General features: G+C 38.4%; 1 long non-coding RNA gene across 1 annotated transcript; it reads right to left on the bottom strand.

The window, feature by feature from the left end:
* Positions 1 to 15,608: 15,608 nt before the first annotated feature.
* LOC142407765 (uncharacterized) lies at positions 15,609 to 19,511 on the bottom strand. The gene is made up of 3 exons (XR_012775039.1): positions 19,210 to 19,511; positions 18,942 to 19,061; positions 15,609 to 16,053 (listed from the first exon to the last, which is right to left on the bottom strand). It is a non-coding gene; the product is annotated as an uncharacterized LOC142407765 (long non-coding RNA).
* Positions 19,512 to 20,016: the final 505 nt, after the last annotated feature.

Below are 20,016 nucleotides of genomic sequence, written 5' to 3'. Positions count from 1 at the left end.
TGGCTTATGTAAAATCACAGTGGCTAACACTGCAAGTGCAATTGTTAATGTGTGACTTGAATAATCTGCCCCTGGACTACCAAAAACTGACAGTAAACTTTTAACATTTTGGGATAACGTATAGAGAGATATATGTAAAAAATATAAGCAAATACTCAAGTATATGAATATATCCTCGGAACTCTTACCTACATGCTATGCACAATAATAATAATTAAAAAGAAAGTAGACAACTGTATATGACCAGCATTTCTCAGATATCTCATCCTAGTTGCTTTGATAGAATGTAGCCAGTCAGTGCTGCGCTCGAAGTTTTTAGTTATAAAGCAGATCCCACAGCAAATGGATCAGAAGAAAAGACAAAAATTCAGAACATGTTAGAACTGGGTTTTACTTAAACATCTCAGTTTAACAGGGTCATAGCTCAAAACAACTAAACAGTTTAATGAAACCTATAGTGAATTTGCAAGTGTGCACTGTATGTAAAATCTTTGTATCAGAAATACAGACAATAAATAATATATAAAAGTAAAACCCATTTAATGACATCACACAATCTCTGTTTTGTCCCTCAGAGAGCTCAGGGCCTTACAAGTGAATCCTGATTTCATCCTCTCCATTTTACGTTTCTCTCCTTCTTACCTCCAGAAGGAAAGATTATGCTGAATGTTACACATATGACCAACAAGACAGCAAAGGAAAACCCTGGATCCTCTGCCTTGCAATCCAAGGCTCCGGTGCTGTTGATGTGCTGTCTCAGTTGTATTCCTTTATTTCCTGGGTACCACTTAAAATTTTTGCCAGAGAAATATCTTTGCCATGCACATTTAAACCTTCATTCTCATTCTTACAGAATCCTTACTATGACACTTAAGTAGTATGAACCGATTTTAAATTTACTTTAAATCTAGTATATTGCCTTTCTAAGGCTACCAAAAACTACCAAAGGGTCATAGAGAGTGGAAATGAGAATTCAAACATTACTTTGAATAAGAAAAGCTTCATTTGATTACCAAAATTATGCCCCAAATAATAGCTTCAAGCAATACTTCACCTGTGGGAAATATAACAAACATTGCTTTGAAGGCAGTTAATTTTGTGACAAAAGCAGCTTGTATGGGTTTTACATAAAATTATTTTTAAGCCAGTGCTGAAGCATCTGCTTATCTTTTAAAGTACACTATCCAAATGAATCCCCAGCAAAGGACGTGTACTTCCTTTTTGTTTGCTTCAAACCAAGCGTGTCACTTGACTATCTTTGGGTGCTGCTTTGTTGCATTGTATACAATACAATACTCTAATATTGCTGCTTTCCTGCAAGAACTAATGCACTTTTTTTTGCCTTTATTTTTTTTTTTAAGATAGAGCTTGTAGAAAGTGTAATATAGGCATATGTTAGATGTTTTGTTTTATCTAATGTGGATAGATTTAATAGTTGCATGAGGATAGACTCAATAACTTCACTTGTAAATGAGCACTGGCACAGGCTGCCCAGAGAGGTTCTAGAGTGTCCATCCTTGGAGATATTCAAAACCTGATGGGACATGGCCTTGAGCACCCTGCTCTGAGTGACCCTGGTCAGAGCAGAGGGGCTGGACCAGGCAATCTCCAGAGCTGCCTTCCCACCTCAGCCCTTCTGTGATGCTGTGATGCTGTGACAGCTGTCCTTGTGTGCCAAAAGCCCAAAGTCAGCAGGCTCATTGGGCACCTTTTGTGCAGATTTTACAAACGGGATCAAGAACCGTCCAAAACCGTCAGCTAGAGGAAAGCGGTGGGAAGAGAAAGGACAGTGAGAGATAGAGACAGCATGCATGTGTAGTTTTTACAGCTGAAATCCTCAGTACAACATAATTCCAAAGCACTCATATTTTTTAAAAGTGCACTGCATTATGCTCTGGATGCTCCGCTCATTATACAAGGAGCTTGTGCTTGACATCTGGGCACCCAACTTGGTGTGAATGCTCCCCTGCAACTTTAAACAGGGCTTCTTACCCTTCTGGAGATTGTGCTTTCATGCAGCTAAAACAAATTCATTCTTTACAGCTGAAGAAGTTCCCCTCATGCCCCCTTTTCTGTTAAGAGAAGGGCTGAATGAGAAAACGCAGCAGTAAATCATCCATGAGAAGAGGCAGAGCGAGCCTCCTGCCCTACAGGCCACCCTCACACCAGCATTAGGCAGCTGCTGGGCGTGATAAACAGCAGCATTTCCCAGAGATTTAAAGACAAAGTACACATAGATGGAGACACAGCTACACGATTCTTAAATATTTATAATGCAATACTTCAGAGGCCTCACTGAAAATTAAAGGCCTATTATGCTAGGTATTGTATAAACTTGTACAAATATACATCTCCTGCTTCAAAGTGTCCTGTTTATGAAAAGTACTGCACTGATGACAGGTTTCATATTTAAAATGTATTCTTTCTCCTCTTGTCATTTCTCAGTCTCTTTCTGGGATAAGCTGGCAGATGTCTGAAGAAGAAAGAAAAGTACAACTATAAACTGAGCACCCTGGTAAAACATCACATTGTCAAGAAAGCAGTTTTCCCCTTTGCTGATGTCTTGGATGGCTTCGTGTACAATGTAAAATGTCTTCTCTTCTGCTGCATTCATTTGAATTACAATGCACAAAGGGAAGGGGAGAAGGAGAGATTTTTCCTGCCCTGCTGAGTTTAGCTGACTCTAAGATTGACAATGCTGGAGATGGACATGGAAATTCAAAATATGTCAGAAATAAGTGGCTAATGTTTTCTTAGAGGCTTTCTTGTAAGGATAGTATGCTCATATTAGGACATAGCTCTGTGCACATGTGTGTGCATGTATCCGAACAGCTAACATTGCAGGTATGTAATGCTGAGTAAATCCTTAGAATGTAATGGAAGTAGTCCAGACACATATCATTTTAATCAGTACAGAATTTGCCTGATGGTATAAGGATTGCCCAATAAGACATGAAATTTGCTGTACTGGACAACTCTGTAGATAAATAATTATTGAGTCTCTGTAAAATAATTGGCTTCAAGAGAGCACATAGCTCACAGAAGTGTAGAGTGAGAGGAAATCTGAGATCGTGCTGTCCACCCCTTGCACTGCTTTCCATCACACCTCTGGAGCAAGTGCTACTGGATCATTCCTGACAGGCATTTCTCTAACCTGTTCTTGAAAACCTCCACTTATGAGGAATCCACATCTTCCCTACATATCCATATACATTTTCTTATACCCAAACTACATTCGATGCCAATGAACTCCAGCTCCATCAATGAGTGGGATAACGGCCTCCCAATTTTGAATATGACAGCCTCTTAACCCAAGAAGAATAAAACAGGAAATCTAAATGCTAGAAAAACCAAGAAAGATCTTGTTAAGCTGTAGAGAGAATTGTTGAACAGGAATAAAAGGTATACATGGTGCAGCTGTATGATGCAGAAGCAGCAGTAACATGAACAGATGTGTCAAGTGTGCTAGGAGTAGTAAGTCAGTGAATGTGAAAACTAAAGAATTTCTTTCTAAGGGCATAAAGGGCCAGAGGCAAATGAGGCCATTTTGCTTAGAGAAATGGAGACAGAACACAATCTCCACCTTATTCTTCTAATAAAGAATTCGGGTGTCATTTCTATTCTTATTGACAGAAAAGATTCTCACAGCAAGTAGGTGCCTTAGTATCTTTGCAGGGGTGTGGCTTAGGTCTTAATTGCCAGGTGTCTCAAAATGGAAGGGACAGCCATGAGAAAGCAACATGAAACGAGATTCTCTTGGCTCACTTTGTCTTTCTTGTGCTTCTACAGTAATCCAAAGACTGCTTCAGAAAACTTCCCAAAAGAAAGGACTCCTCAAATAGTGCGAAATCATCAGAGGATAGTCATAACTCAATATTTTTTCCTTAAAAGGAAAAATCCTCAGCATATTCCATACTCCATTCTTTGTCTTAAATAAGGAAAAGCAACTTTTCATCACATCTATTGATACCAGAGATCATTGAAAGTCTACTGCTTTGCTACTTCAAGATCTACTACTAAAGTAAGTATATAGTACAATCCTCATGGCCACAAGAAAAAGAAAAGATCGAGAGCAGATTCATTGACTGTGCTGGCTCATTCTTATTTCAGTGACCTTCTTTCAGCACTAGAAATTAATTATTTTAAGTGTATTGGTTCTTTAAGGTGAGTTGAAAAATTAAGGTTAGTCCTTTACAATGAAAGTAAACATATAGTTTCCTAATCTACCTGTATTTAGCTATAGGTAGATTAGAAACTATTAGAAACCTATAACTATAGGTTTTAAGGATATTTTCATTAAAGCTTTGTAGCTCATATTTTATCTTAGAGGATGAGTAAATACAATTCAAAAGGTTCTGACATATCCTTTAAATGTTCAGCAGACCAAGACCATACTGCAATATTAAGGTACAGAATTTGCAGCTTGTTTAACTTTGGTGAGCAAGAGTACAGGATGTATCACTCATTAACATTCATAGAAACTCCTAGTTTGATGCCTTCTGCTGAGTATAATTAATGTCACAATTTAATCAGATTACTTTTAATGAAGTTCACATTTTATAAACTTACCAAGGATAATCACGTGCATGTCTTGGTAGGCACAATTACACCAGAATAAGGATCCTTTATCTATTTTTAACCTTTGCATTCCAATTAATAAGTACAAAATTCCAATTTTGATTACTGTATACTAACAAGAATTGTAATTGTTGGCTAAGTAGCAAAACATGCCTCACGACTGAACCAATATGTCATAGAAATATATCTCTAAGCCTTGTCTTCACAGTTTATTTTTCCAAATGAACAGCCTAGTTGGTAATCAAAATGTTACAAAGCAACGAGAATACATTTTGTATGTGCCCTTCATCCAATTTTTCCTATTACAGCGTTAGTGTAATTATTGCAGGTCTGTCTGTGCTTCCTTATGCTGCAAATGTGATCATCTATGCCCTTGAAAACTTGAGTTTAAAGCCCTGACAAACAGGAATGGCTCTTGCATAGGCCTAAGGGATCCTCACTTAAGCTAAGGCTGCATTAAGGCACTCTGTCAAGGCAAGGGACTTTAAAGGGCAGGGAGCCCTTCAATGTGCGCACATTTTTCAGGCCTTTCACTTTGCTGGAGTGGATTAACTGTGAAGAAAAATTGTAGTCAGCTGAAGGCATTGGGCCTGCGGAATTTTGTGTGAATGAATATTTCCTGCCAAACAATAAGCTCTGATACTTTATCTTTTATTGCATATAAAGGTAGTGAAATTACTATAGCTGTTTCCCTGACTGTGCTGTTACAATATTGATTTGCTTGTTTTCTACTGAAGAATTGGTAAAATTTATTATGTAGAGTTATTTCCTTTGAAGAAATGAACTACATAAACCAGCAGGTTTTTCCGGTGTAAGATTTGTACTGAAAATATTAGTTAGCATAAAAGCTTTGAAAACAGGGGTTAAGGAGCACTTTGTGGTTGTCTGGAGAGCTGACAGCACGATGATACCGAGCTCCTTCTTATGTTCTGTCTGGCCATAACTGATATGTCCTTGCTCATTACTTGTTTCTGCATATGAATGCAACAAATTAGGCAGTGCACAGAGAGGAAAGTATGAACCTTGTCCCAAACATTTTACAGCTCTGAAGAGAAAGATTTGATGTATATTCCTAATATTAATTTTCCATTGAAGTTACTGCTCTAAGTGCTAAAAAATATCCATGTTCCTATTAAGATTACTATGTTATTATTAAGATTACTCTTAAGAAGATATCCATATTACTATTACTCTCCATGTTTACTATTAAGATGTCCATACTTCGCTAATTCAGGAGGTGCAGCTTGCAGAGTAATACAGCAAATACTTACACACTATTTAACAAATGAAGGCAAAATGAATGATTCTACCTGCATTTTCCAAATGTAAATGTGCAAAGTACCTTACAAATATTGGCAAGATGTGAACATACTTTTTGGACAGTGAAATATTATTGTTCTTATTTTATAAGTGGTGAAGTTCAGGGCACATAAAATCCCCCCTCCTCCAAAAGCTGAGACATAAACAGGTTATTACATTATAATCAAAGAAATCAAGCTATTTTAAAACAATAAACCTTGTTATTTTGAAATTGAAGGATGGCATAGATGAAGAATGCACAACATCATGTGCTTAAGGGGGATGAGAGAACTCCAACTACTGTAAGCTATCGTCACTTATTCTGACCAGCTGAACCAAAAATCTGGAGTCAGTAGATCTTGTGTCAGCACTTTGGCTTTTGCTCTAACACAGTTGGGAAGCAAAGAGGAGGCAGGACGTTTTTTCACTGTAGCTTTAGAGGTCCTTAAAGAACACCAGAAAAACCCTGAACATTCCACTGTTGCCTGCCTCCCTAAATTTGGCATCATTCCATGAGGGGATTTTTACTCAGTTTGTCTCTGCAACCATGTTCTGCTCATAGAAGTTTTTTTGCTTTGACAAGGAACACTGTAAGGATTTCACGCTACATTAAAATCATCTCTTGCTTCTAAGTCTTCCCCCCTTCCCTTAGTTTTATCATGGTTCTTTTTAATCTCAGTAATTGCATTATTCCATTTACTAAAAAAAGGCAGAGCATACTCTTCACAAAGCCCTTCAGCTCTTTTATATTGACAACATTGTAGTAGATTATTGCTCTTCAGGTGCATTTTTTCTTTACTTGTAAACCTGCTTCATCCTCCCTACTAGCCTTTCTTTATCTCCTTCTTTTCTGCATTTCAAAGCACAGCAAACAGTGCTACTGATCAGTTGGTATAGGTATCACATACATAAAATATTTTATAAAATATTCATTGTATCTCAAAATGCTTTTGTATATACGTCTCTATATTGAATAACTATGTTTATGAGAATAGATTAGGTCTCAGAGTTTGTTCTGTTCTTTATGTATTAATTTTATATCATGAAATTCACTGTTATTCCCATGGCCTATTTGAGTCACATTTAACTGATACACAGGTTTTCCTATTTCCTTCCAAGTAAGGAAGATAATTTTGTCAGTAATGTTCATTAAAATATAACTAATGAAATTATCTCAAACAGTATTTATTTTATTATTCAATCTCGGCCTCTTGAAATGAATATTTTTTTTTATTTATTCAAGGCACTCAATCCTCACTCATGAGTTATTCATTACCTGCAGTAGTATTTGAAATACTAATTTTTTTGCTTCTACTCTATAACTCAAAGTCCAACTGGTCCAAATGGCTTCAAATCTCAATCAATTTAAACATGAATGGCTTCAATCTGCTTGCAGATTGAGATCAGGTTGACTACAATACAGTCTAGAGGTAATATTTATTTCATAATTATTGCTCATGACAGCAAATTAGATAAAACTGAAAATAGCATTTCCATTAAAATAAGTTAAAATCCATACTTTTTAAATATGAAACTTTCAGATGAGTTTTTACATTTCTCTTTTGTTTCCTTTTTCTTCCCTCAGTCCTCTTTCATTTTTTATTCTTTTTCTATGTCATATTTGCAAGGGGGACATAGTAACAGAAATTAAAAAGAAAAGGGAAAACACTGAAAATTTGAGAAAAGATGTATGTTGGCTCATTTTTGTTAAACATCAGTTTCGTTGGGGGAAGGAGGTTGGTTGTTTCTCAGCTTTTCTGGACAGCTGTTTCTCAGCTTTTCTGCTTAGTTCCATAAAAACAAAGCACCATTTTAAAACCATCTTAATAAATCCCCCAATGTCCCTGTTTGTCTTGGGCCTTTAGGAAAAAATGGTTGTGGATATCGTCAGATGGAGAGACTTTTGAGAGATCTCAAAGAGAGTGCTTTTGTATACATGTCATTGACAGACAGAGAAGAACATTTATAAGGAACATGGGCACAGCACCTTGGATATAAGTGTATAACAGTTTGTCACTAGTGTAGGGGAGGACACATGGTATTTTCATCAAAGCAATATGAGTAACCTTATACTGAATTACTATGTTAGTGGGAACTATTTGTATACAAGCCAATGAGCAACTTCTTGCATTAAGATCCCTTATGAGACCCTAGTGAGGTCAGACGGTGGTTTTCAATGTAAAGTTAACAATAATGCTGTGCTCGGTGACAATGTAGCACACAAATGATGTCAAATCAATGGTAATGAAGAGCATAAGCACTTCAGAGTACACTGTTGCGTGTCTAACTGGTGAACAGAAATGCACGTGTACACTAGATGTCTGTGGGGGTAAAAGGATGTATTTACATTCACACATTCATTAGAAGAGGAGCTGTTTCCACATGCTGAGATATCTGGTTTGTGTCCTTTTACTTGTTCTTGCTAAGCCAGAAAGGTTGTGAGTGTAATAACCATTGAGTGTTCACATTATTGTACGGGTTTCTAGATACAGAAAAAAAGAAAAAGTTAATTGTATTTTGAAAGTGAAACACATATTTTTTTTCTATAATGATTGTAATAGCATTCATATGCCCATTTGAAAGGATGAACTTCATTAAAGAGATACTTAATAGGCCTGTCCTTATTAAGAGTCTGTATCAATGCCTCACAGTACAGTGTAGGCCAATGTAAGGTATACATGAAACATAACTATCAGTGCTAATACCAACGGAAATAATAAAACAGAACTAGTGTAAATGTTGAGGGCAGGACTGCCGCACAGGCCAGCTTTCATTTAACATTACAGTAAAGAGCTAGCTTACATACTTTTCCCAGTAGATTATTTAACTTAATCACTGCAAGAGTTGCCAATGTGTGGGAGTGTGAGGATGAAGCAGCAGCCTTCTGACACTACATTTGTAAGTAGTTCTCCTTATGCCCAATTTCCTTATTCTCCTTATGCCCACTTTAAAAAAAAAGTAGGGTGCTTTGGGGTTTTTTTGGGGGGAGGGGGTTAATTCCTGCATGTCACATGCAATTCCCACAGGACAGAAAGGAGAACAGGAGCGTTATTAGTCTCTAGAATGAAATTGTTCTTTAGCAGAAGAACCTGGAAAACATTCACGTCATTAAAGAAGAAAAACCGACAAAAAAGCCCAGTGCCTTTTGTTCAATATTTCTAAAGAACCTGGTACAGTTGAGCTCTCTGAGGGACCATAGTGTTTCAGAGGCAAGGTTTTTTAATGTGCTTAAATCGGCTTAGCATTTCTTAGCATTTATGTCACTGGAAGACATATTTTGCCTCCTGACTTATTCCATGACACCTACGCAGTTGAACCCTACTCTGTAGGAAATGCCGAAGAAGCCCTTTCTCCAAGAATCTTACATGAGCAACCAGTGAATAGTTAAATAACAGCCCAGGAGTTGAAAACAGAACAAGGAAGATCAGATGTGTAAGGAGTAAGATGTGTATTGAAAAGGATGGTTAAGACTGATCTGTGAAGGGCCATGTGAACAATCCATCATATTCTACTAGATAATGTCACACAATATTGTTAAACACATGTAACATGCAAGTCCTTGCAGTTGCATAGGCAATAATTAGGAGATAATTTCATCTGCATTGTCACTTGTGACATAATGGTATGTATATATTTTTTGTAGCTATGCAGTATCATCGTGATCCATAATGGTGGATGATATATTTGTTACATATTTCTCCAGAACATCCAAAGAGAAGCTATGTGGTATCCAGCTTCCTGCTGTAAGGGGGAGAAAGTAAAAAAGGGGAGAAGTTAGTGACTTTGCTAACAGCTTATATCAGCAATAAATGCAGTACTTTATTCACCTGGCAGTCCAGCTCTGAAAGCTCACAGGTTAGTGGAGATGAGACAGTGTTTGAGGCATTAAAATCAGCAAGCACAGAAATATAAGACACTGTTCTTCCTTCTCCTTATGTCCCGTGCTGGAATTAAAACCAGAGGAAAACAAATTACTGCTCCCTCAAAACCAATTAGCAGAAAATTGTAGAGCTCTGGCATATGCTCGTACACCCTGTTTTGCCTTAGATGCTTCTCTTATAACGAAATAAATGGGGGCGGGGGGGGTTATTACTTTTCCTATGAAGGTATAGTCCTGATGGGTGATGATCTAAGAAAAACCTCACTAGATAAATATTACCCTGTATTTGTCAGGTAGTGTGCTATTTCAGATTATACCAAGGAAACAACATTAACTGAACAAGGACATACATTTTATTGGGAGGTAGAAGGTGGGAACATTACACCAAGTAAGCGATGGGAGCACATTGCCTGTCTGATGCCTGCCAGACTTTTAACCTTCTTCCTGCACGTTCAGCTCTCTTTGATCCACAGCCGAGCTTTGACCTGGCACAGCTGCTGAAACACCACTCAAACATCTGCAAAAACCACTATGTTTCTAAGGAAGCTGTGAGAAAATACGTAGACAGGAACCAAGCAAGACAAGAAGGGTAAAAGTGCAGGCAGAGGTAAGACTGTTGAGGCAAGACTGTCAGCAGCTCGTTGGCAGGGCTACGTCTGGCTACAGGGAACTGCGCTGTGGGCTGCAGTTGCACGTCCTGCTTGTACGGTCTCTTTGTGCGCAGTAAATGTTGCCTCAACAAAGTGACCAAAAGAGGGAGATCTACAGGTTTTCACCCGTTCATGTGTTTTTCAAGGGGAAGAATGAGTCCGTATAAAATCTAACATTTCGATACACTGGGGTCAGGAAGATAGTCCCTCTAAACTGCCACCATTTCCTTATGGATGATTTACCCCAAAATGGTCCATATAATATTTCTCCTGTCTGACTGCATTTTTTTTTTTCCTTTGAAAACAGACTGGCAATGGCTGCCTGGAGTCAAAGCTTTTTTAGGCTAAATACTGCTGATCCCACTTGCTGCTGCTGCACAAGTTTTCCATGCAAGTGCTGCTGAGTGCTGTCTGAAACTTTCCACTGAGTTCCAGCAGCTTCATTAAGGTAATTGGAATCGGGAGTTATTTATTGCTGCCCACATTGATTTTGTATAGCATATAGCATATAGAAAGTTGTTCTCTGGCAAATCAATTGAACTGTGCAACAAAAAGTCACCTGACTTTTTCACTTTAAAACACTGGTTCATTGGTGTTCAGACTGTCCATAACCTCATGGTATTGCAATGGGTTTGGACATCCAAACCATTCCAGGCTGGTTTTTATCATCTTCCTTTACCAATCGTTACACGTGAAGGTTAGAAATTGCACACATTAGCACTTTTCACTTACCAATATTTTTTTGCAAATCTGAATAAACTGAAATGGTTGAAATAATAGATCATTGGTTATCAAACTATTGTACAGAAATTGTTACACTGAGAATATTTAGGAAGCATACTGCTGTCCTGCATATCATTTTGGTGACCAAAAGCACTTCTAAAAAATGCCAAGAAGACGAATGCCAAGAACCGTGAAGAGATAATAGTGATCTTGTCCCTTCACAATGGAGTTGGTCAGTGTTACACCACCTACTCAAGCTGACCAGGAAGCCCATCCTGCATCTCCTACAGCAGCACTAATATTGAGGGCACAACTCCTGAGAAGCATAGCACAAAATAATGAGTCTACTTTTTGTGCCAAATTTTTGTGCATTTGATGACTTCAGTGAGCTTATGCAGCATGAGAGGAAGAATTGGCTTGGAAAAAGAGAATAAAGGTTGTATTTTTGGCTAAACTAAGAGTTAATTAATGCCACAGGAGTAGCTTTTCTCACTCTGTCCCAGTCCTGAGGGTGAAGCTTGCCTATTGGCTCTCCAGCAAAGATAAATGAGATATGCTATGATTTTATCGTCCTTGTATGAGTCTGTCCATCCCACAACCCAGTTAGCTTGTTCTACTTATTCTTGATTCATTGCATCCTGGACATGACCCTGCCAAATCATTTTATTTTTCTAAAATTCATAAACTTTTCTGAGTGAGTTGACAATATTCTGCAGTCTCTGGTGGGCTTCTGTGCAGGCAAAAGTCCCTTGAACTTCTGCATGCACTTTATTTATTTACCTTTCTTGTTTGCCGCCATAAGCCCCTTCAAAGTTTCATTACGCATATTTTTTTTAGATTAGTTTAAACTCCTGAAGCTATCTGAATTTCTTCTTAGAACTTTTCACAGAAATCATTGTTCCTAGAGTGATGGGACATCACTCCCACAGTGACTGGGATTTCTTCTTCATGGCTTTCCATGACCTATATGAGCCACGGCAATACACTTCAGCACCAACTGGGGTAAAATGGATTTTTGCTAATTTCTGAGAAAATAGTGGAAGTTTTCTCAGACTTATGAAGTCAAAAATTCATATCATCAGCCTAGTCCCCCGCAGGTGTAACCTTATTCCAGTGTTCCTCAGACTTATAAGAACCAAGTGGCTGATTTCTGGATAGTCAAAGAGTTATTTCTCTGATGCTTTATTCTAACACAGTTTCCCAATTATGTGCACAGCTAAGAGAGGAAACATGTCCAAACTATCTTAATAGATAGATAAACACCCTTGGGGAACCATTTTGGATTCCAAATTGGTTTGCTCATTCTATAATATCCCATTCAGCTACCTAGCAGACATATATTAGGCAAGTTGTCAATGAATTTAGTGAGAGTGTGGAAGGCTCCACTGTTGACAGCTAGGCTTACAAATTGGTTTGCTTAAAGATGCTTATTTTCTTTTTGTCTAAATGTCACCATGTGGTTTGTAGGCCCTTGTAACTGTTTTGTTAATGTGACTAACTATGCATGTGTATATATATGCATATGTATACAATATCTTCACATTATCTTTGACCGTACTGAGCCAAATATTACAGTTTTTCTTTGACTTATTTGCAAGTTGTTGTATCTGTCAATAACTGATTACTGAATTCTAATTTTAGTAAAATTCTAAGTTTCTAAGCACACATGATCCTAGTGAGGGAAAAATTTGAAAGACTTTAGTCTAGCAGTACCACTTCCATTAAAAAAAAATGCATTCTAGCTCACTATAACTCATCTTGCTTTCTGATAAGTAGCTAGATATGGTCCAAAAAATGCCTTCTTTGCTCAAAGGAAATTTTCCTAACATTATTTCTGCTCTTAAGTCTTACTTTCTTCTTCTTCTTCTTCTTCTTCTCCTTCTTCTTCTTCTTCTTCTTCTTCTTCTTCTTCTTCTTCTTCTTCTTCTTCTTCTTCTTCTTCTTCTTCTTCTTAAGTCTTACTTACAGCTTACAAAAACCTAAATTTTTGTTTAATTCCTAATGAAAACCATGAAAAGGTCAAAAAAAGTATTTGTTTCTAGGGCATCAGACAATACCCATCATCCCAGAGAACCTGAAGACGAGGCATGGCAGAGAATATAAAGACTCTGAGACTGTTGTGAAATGCCTGCGGTAAGGATTGCCTTTGTGAGTCAAGACAACCACTACAATCATTGTGAAGATGACGCTTACATCTTTTTTTTCTTACAGAGAAAGCTCTGACCTGGGTTGCTGTAGAAACATAATGGGAGACAGCCAGTAGCGTGTAGCTCTGTTAGAGAAGCTACATCACTTACACAGATGTAGGACCCAGAAAGGTACAAAAAGACGCTACAAGCTTCTTCAGGGTGGTGCAGTTCGGTAAAATATCTGCAAGATTTCCTGCTGCTCAGTCAGATAACAAATCACTTGAAGTGGGAGTGGGGTGGAATTTAGACATCCAAATACAAGTCTGTTACTTTGAAAAACACTCTGCTTTCAACTGCTAGTAACCAGGATCCGTCAGTGCCTTGCTGCTTTTCAGAGCTATAGCCTAAAATTGCACTGCTGGGGATGCATCAAACCAGCCTCTGTCTTAACTAGACAGAGCATCCCAAATCCCAATACCTAAGCAGGATCCAGAAACAAGACATACCACTGCCAAAATCCTTTTTGGGAACTCAAGCCAGTAAGAAAGTGTACAGTTAAATTTGATGTATCACAGATTGCTGTTCCAGTTATCACTTTCAAAAGGGTATCAGGAGGAGGTGATGAGGGTAACATTTCTCTTTCTGTGATAGCCTCGTGGCTGGAGCCCTCCCCGAGGGAGTGTGAGGTCGGTGCTCGGTTCTCTTTTCTTCCTGTATAGTTCAGCTCACGCATGCAGGTACGCCTCAGGAGCCAAACGCTGACTTCCAAACTGAGGTCCTGTGCCTGCCACCATCATTCTTACAATATATTGTGAAGAAGTGGCAGGGGAAGTAGAATAAGACTTTAACTCCTGAGTCAAGTATTTTTCCAAATAAATGCTTAGTTAAAAAGCAAAGTTGTCAGAATACTGAGCTGCAATAAAATACAAAGAAAGGGCCACTGTGTACTGAAATCCCTCTTTAAAACAGAAGAACCCAAGCAGTTTACCTAGATTAAAACATGCCCATGGACTATCATCTGTCCCAGAGAACCCCAGAGTAACACCTGGCAAAAGTAATTGAGATGGATCTATTTATTTCAACATCTGATTGCCAGTTTCAGCTAAGGTTGGAAAGGAACAAGGAAATATCCCCTAAGACTAATACCATCCCAACAGGGCAGAGGGCTGTCTAAGCAATGAGTGGCACACGGCTGAGTGGCACCTGGAAATCATGCAGACCTTCCATCCAGTGCCCCAGGGAAGGGCTCCGGGGACAGTGACAATAATTAATTTTTTGCCATCTTCTGTTCTCACTCTGCAGTCAGCTAAGATTATGTTTTGTTTTGTTGGGGTTTTTTTCTGTCCATTTTCTCTTCTATTTACAAACTGCACTGTCAGAATACATCCTGCATTACTGACACTGAAATTATTTGTCCTGAGATTTGAATTGGCAAGTACCAAAATCACTGGGCCAGAACTGCCTGCGTTGTATGTTCTTTGCCCAATAAATAGTAACAGATGCTCATCTGCAATAAAATTAACTTGAGCTTTACACTATATAAAATATATTGAACCACACAAAATGTGAGAAATTTTCAGACTTTTGTTAGGACAATTACCTACTCTTTGCAAAATACGCATACTCAAGAATACAGTTTTATTTAGAAGAAATCTTTAAATTATTAGGTAACTAGATTATCAGCTGTTTCCACTTCTCTAACGCTTTTTAGCCTATCATTTGTCTTAAACTCCTTTAATATTAGTTGAATAATCTCCGTAATACTTTTCTAATGCAGCATTGTCCCAATTTTACAAATGGGCAACCTGATGCACACAGACTTTTAAACCAACATTTCCAAAATTGTCTTCCTAAAGTCAGATTACTAACATGTGGGTTTCAGTAGTTAGTAGCCCATTTCCATACTTTCTGAATACATATAAATTGTTATTCAATTCAATAATAACTTCGGATGTTCAGCTGCTGTAAAACTCAGGACACATTTTGCAGTGAAGGAATGTGAATCAGAGAAGGGAAATGAAGCATGGTGTTCCTAACATCTACCTAGGCTCCTAATTTAACTGCCACATTAATGTTAGCTAAAAAAAACTTGGTCTCCCAGATCTCTCCTGAATACTTTATGCTTCTCTTGAATAAGATTATATTTTCTCTTCCATATTCTTGTGCTACCTGACAACCTGTTCACAAAGAGATGGTCACCATTGTTTATGCAAAAAATAGTGATTTGAAGTGGTATCAATGTCTAAATGAGGGGGGCTTTGCATTTCTATAATTCTTCCTAGCAGATATTTACTTAAAAAGACAAACACCAAAAAAGATCATTATTAGCTGGTTTCCAAACACTCTTTTATGGCTGGAAGTCATTTCCCCTGCAAGTCAATGTTATTAACTGTGACACTGCCATACGCTGGTGTGCCACACTTGCAGCACGGCGGGAGGACACACCGGCGGTGCCCACACCCCACAAGATCAGGCCACAGGGGGGACTTACACCTCCTGGCCTTGGGTGAAAGAGCCCATGTATATAGCAATATTATGGTAGTGCAGCTTTAGTTTCAAGTAAGAAAATGAGATTTTGAGCACAGAATATGTAAGAAGTACCCATAATTTGAATTATTCTCCACTTGGCTGAGCTCTGAAGCCGAGGAGGCAATGCGTGGGCCAGATGTGAGTCTTTCCTTTTGCCCTGCCTTGGTTGATTCCCTTGTCAGTCATGCAAAAAGCGGGTGTCACATCTGGGAGTAGCCCTCTCCACCCAGCACTCTGCACAGCACAGCTAGCAGCAACCATCCAGCTGGAAGAGAGAAAACAGGATGATTTAATATATTCTTCCATTTGCCAGCCTGCTTCTCTTTGCTATTTCCCTAAGACAATGAACAAGTTAAACACTCTGCTTTTTGGTGTTTGTAACCTGAGAGATTTGTTAAGTCTATGGACCCCATAAGAAGTAACATTTCTACCCACTACCAGCTCTTTAAGTGAATCTGTCACTGCTCATTAAATCAGCTACTTACAGAGAACAAGCGCCTGCTCAGAGATCCACACTGGTTACAACCAGGCAAAAGCAGCAGCTTCAGACAAGTGTGGTAGAGCAGGCAAACCCAAACTGGTACCGATTACATCTCAGACCCTTTCCCAGCATAATATCTGAACGTTTTGTAGAGGTTATTCAACTGGTACAGTTGCAGCCAAAGACAGTTTTTACAAAATGCTTTCTTCTTGGGACACCATAAGACTTTGTTCCTTTTCTAAGCTTACACAGAGACATGTATGTGTAATCAAGTGCAGCACTTAAAACACATACGAATAAAAATGTATATTGATTTGTTTCTCTTTTTTGTGAAATTTAATTATACTGATCTTCAAATGTCACAAGCTCTCCCCCAGAACCAGATTAAAAACAGCTTTTTGTTGTTTTTGATAGCTACACTTATTGGTATGTGCTTTTTAGCAGCCAGAAACATGCTACCAGAGCAGCAAGGAGTTTTACACAACAGACCTATTCAGATTTTTGTGTAGTACTAAAACCAGTTAAATATATCAAAACAAAGATCACAGAGGTGGAATGAAATACAAATGCTAACAAGGGCAGTGATAGCAGAGTTAGCTCTCAGGCAAGCTGTCCTGCAAGTGACTACTAAGTCAGCCCAGACAGTTTTGTTATGATTGACGGGACTGTCAGGCCTGGAAAAAAAAAAAAAATCACTGCCACATCACTAGGCAATGAACCTGATGCAAGACAGAACAGCCTTTCATCAGAGCATAGGCATTTCTAGAGTCCGTCTGTTTTCTAGTGGAAGCCACAGGTCATTCCTTACATTTTGAAAGCCAAAACAATGCTTTTCAGTTGTGACAGTTCCCAGATGATCCAATGCTTTGTTTTATTTAGTGTATTCTGTAAACTGGGCTAACCCTTTCGGTTAGATCTTCAAAAATACCAAACTGTAACATTTCTGTGTGCCTTACACCAATGATGTACAATATGATCAGAATCAGAGAGCAGCATACGGTCAAGAGTCAGGACAAGAGACAGAGCATATAGTTTTCCGAATGCCTTTGCAGCTCTGCAAAAGCTTTCTTTGAATAAGTAGATATTGGAAACCAGGTGATACGTTTCACTTTTTTTTTGTCTAAATACAGACTTGTCCGTAATGATTCTGTTAAATGTGACTTGCTTTGGCTTAGAAAATCCAAGGGAAATAAACAAGCAAATCCATTCAATTTTCTGTATAATGTCTGTCATAACCTTTGCACTGAACTGATTTACAAGAAATAACGGGCTTTGGATATTTCCTCAGAAAATGTCCTGACTTTTTATAGAAAAAGTGGGACAAAGAACAGCTTCAACAAATATCTGTAAGGAATGAACTAGGCATTATAGGAGGGTGGACTATATATTACCCCAGTCCATATGGAGAAGTTAATGTTATGCAGAAAGAAATAATGAACTGCCCACCAATTTATCAGGGATTCTCTTTAGACGTCCTCTGCAGCGTTCCCTGCTGTCACCACCATTGCTGTCAGATGGTAGGAGCCCCAGAGTGCAATGGTGAGGGACACTCCGAAATTCAGATCTCTTTAGTCCATGACAGCCAGTGACTGTAAATTCCAGTGTTAACACCCAAATGCCTGGGAAAGCCCACAGTCACAGGAATCTTTCTCATGAACACCTGTGCTCCATTAAATTTTAGGGAGAGGTATGGCTTCCAGCCCACCCTTACTTTCTCTCTTTTTTCCATCATAACAGATCAGCAGTTGCTGTTCAGCTGCTTTCCTCCAAAGGGTCTTCATAATACGTCCTTGTCCCTGCATGGCAACCATGAATTCAATTTCCATAGGGAATGCTGCTGAGACACAGGCTGCGATAACTGGCTGTGTGGCCCCTCTGCAGGCGCTGGCAGCCACTTCTGTAGCCCTCTTCTCTTCTGCCTCTCTGCCCTTCCTCCCTTTATTCTCTCCATTTTCTTATTTCTCTTTAGCCCACACTGCAGATGCTATGAATGTTTGCTCTTCAAATCTAGAAAACTGGGATTTAACAAAACAATCTTCTTGCTACCCATCTGAGATGATAGGCCAGCATCAACCATATGTAACATATATGTCTACAGATGCATGGAAGGACTTTCCTGATCATAAAAGAATCTGTAGCATGGGGGTAAGAGTAATCCTGTGAGCTGTCCCCTCCACACTTCTCCTTCAGATGATTCAAAATTTTCCTTCTGCATTTTTAATGAGGGCAGCTAGGAAATCAATCTATAATTCATGACAAAAATATAATGGAATAAATCTCAGGCTCAGTAAAAGTGAAACTCTCAGGAAGTAGAGAATATAGATGTACTGCATTGAAGGTAGAAAAAAAAAGGGGGTGAAAAGAAAAGAGAAAGGAAACTTTCAAGTTAAACTTGGCCACTGAAACTTCCATATCACAGATGCATTTCTATCTGAGTGTTTAACATGTATTTTCTGACTGGGAAAAATAAGGCTGTAGCTAGGTATCAGAACAGCCTTGGTAATCTCAAGAATCACAGCCAAGCACTAACTATAGCACAGCTAATGATCCAAGATCAAAATCCATACATGACGGTGTTAAACCTTAAAAACAAATTAAAAGGTTATTTTCAGAATGCAGAAGGAAACAATAAAACATGGTTCTCCTGCTTATAAGTCAAATGTCTCTCTTACCCACTTCATTCTGTTGCATAAGATCTAGTACTAAGCATACACTTTAACATTAACCACCTTAGGATGTTCAGTAGTATCTCTCCTGATTTTCCATGTGGGAATCGCAGCTTTTCAGAAAAACTATAGATATAAGACACAAATCATTAAAGACATCATTTTAGGGTTTGCATCTATGCTTGAAATAGAAAAAAAAAGGAAAAAAGTACAATAGCTGATAAAAAAAAAAAACACCAAAAAAAAACCAACCAAAAAAGCCCCCTGAACTAACCTGCTTTAAAGTCAGGGAAAAAGAAACAGTCTTTAACACTTCTGCTTTTCTTTCGAGAGACTGCAACACTACTGCCACACACTGCCGAGGTGGAATGGTACTTCAGCAAATGAAATAAATCATTGGTGAATACAAGAAGCTTATGAGAAGCTTTTTTTTTCTCCCCCCTGCCTCCCTTAAGCCTCTGAAGAAGAAAGAAAAAATAACAGAGCCGAAGCACCTTGCTTCATGCACACAGTACTGTGTGCTACTGGACTAATACTCTCTGTGCTTCTGCTTTAGTCAATGCACTAACCATACGTTATTTTATCTCTCTTTGCTTTTCATGTTTCATAAACTATTCCTCCCCAGCCTTTTGCCATGAGCCAGACAGGAGAAGTGACTCATATGTTCTGGGGTTTAAAAGGCACATTCTGTAAGCACAGTTAGTGAGTCTTACCTGCCAAAAATAAATCTCCCCAAAGTTTTTTCAGAGATGAGTTGTCCAGTCTCCCTTAATACCCTGACTTCAATCACAGAATTGGTATTTACAAGTATGTTATCTTCCATTTGTTTGTTTTTGAACTTATTCTTGAACTTCTGAGCTGATGCCAAAGTGCAAGAGCTGTGTTGTGCCTGCCACCAACTCTATAGAAGGAGGTAAACTAGGAGGAGGTCAATGCCATAGTTATGAATGACATCTAGGAAAACCCAGAGATAATTGAATACAAATGCTTAATAGAAGGTGCTGAGAAGAAGTGAATATATAATTGTTCAGTTTTGTTGCTGCTGGGTGGAAGTATGGTTTTAAGGCATTGAATACTACAG

Source organism: Mycteria americana, chromosome 3 (genome assembly GCF_035582795.1).
Source record: "Mycteria americana isolate JAX WOST 10 ecotype Jacksonville Zoo and Gardens chromosome 3, USCA_MyAme_1.0, whole genome shotgun sequence".
Taxonomy (NCBI): domain Eukaryota; kingdom Metazoa; phylum Chordata; class Aves; order Ciconiiformes; family Ciconiidae; genus Mycteria; species Mycteria americana.
Note: the sequence above shows the minus strand (reverse complement) of the source record. Positions and strands in the feature narration are given on the sequence as shown.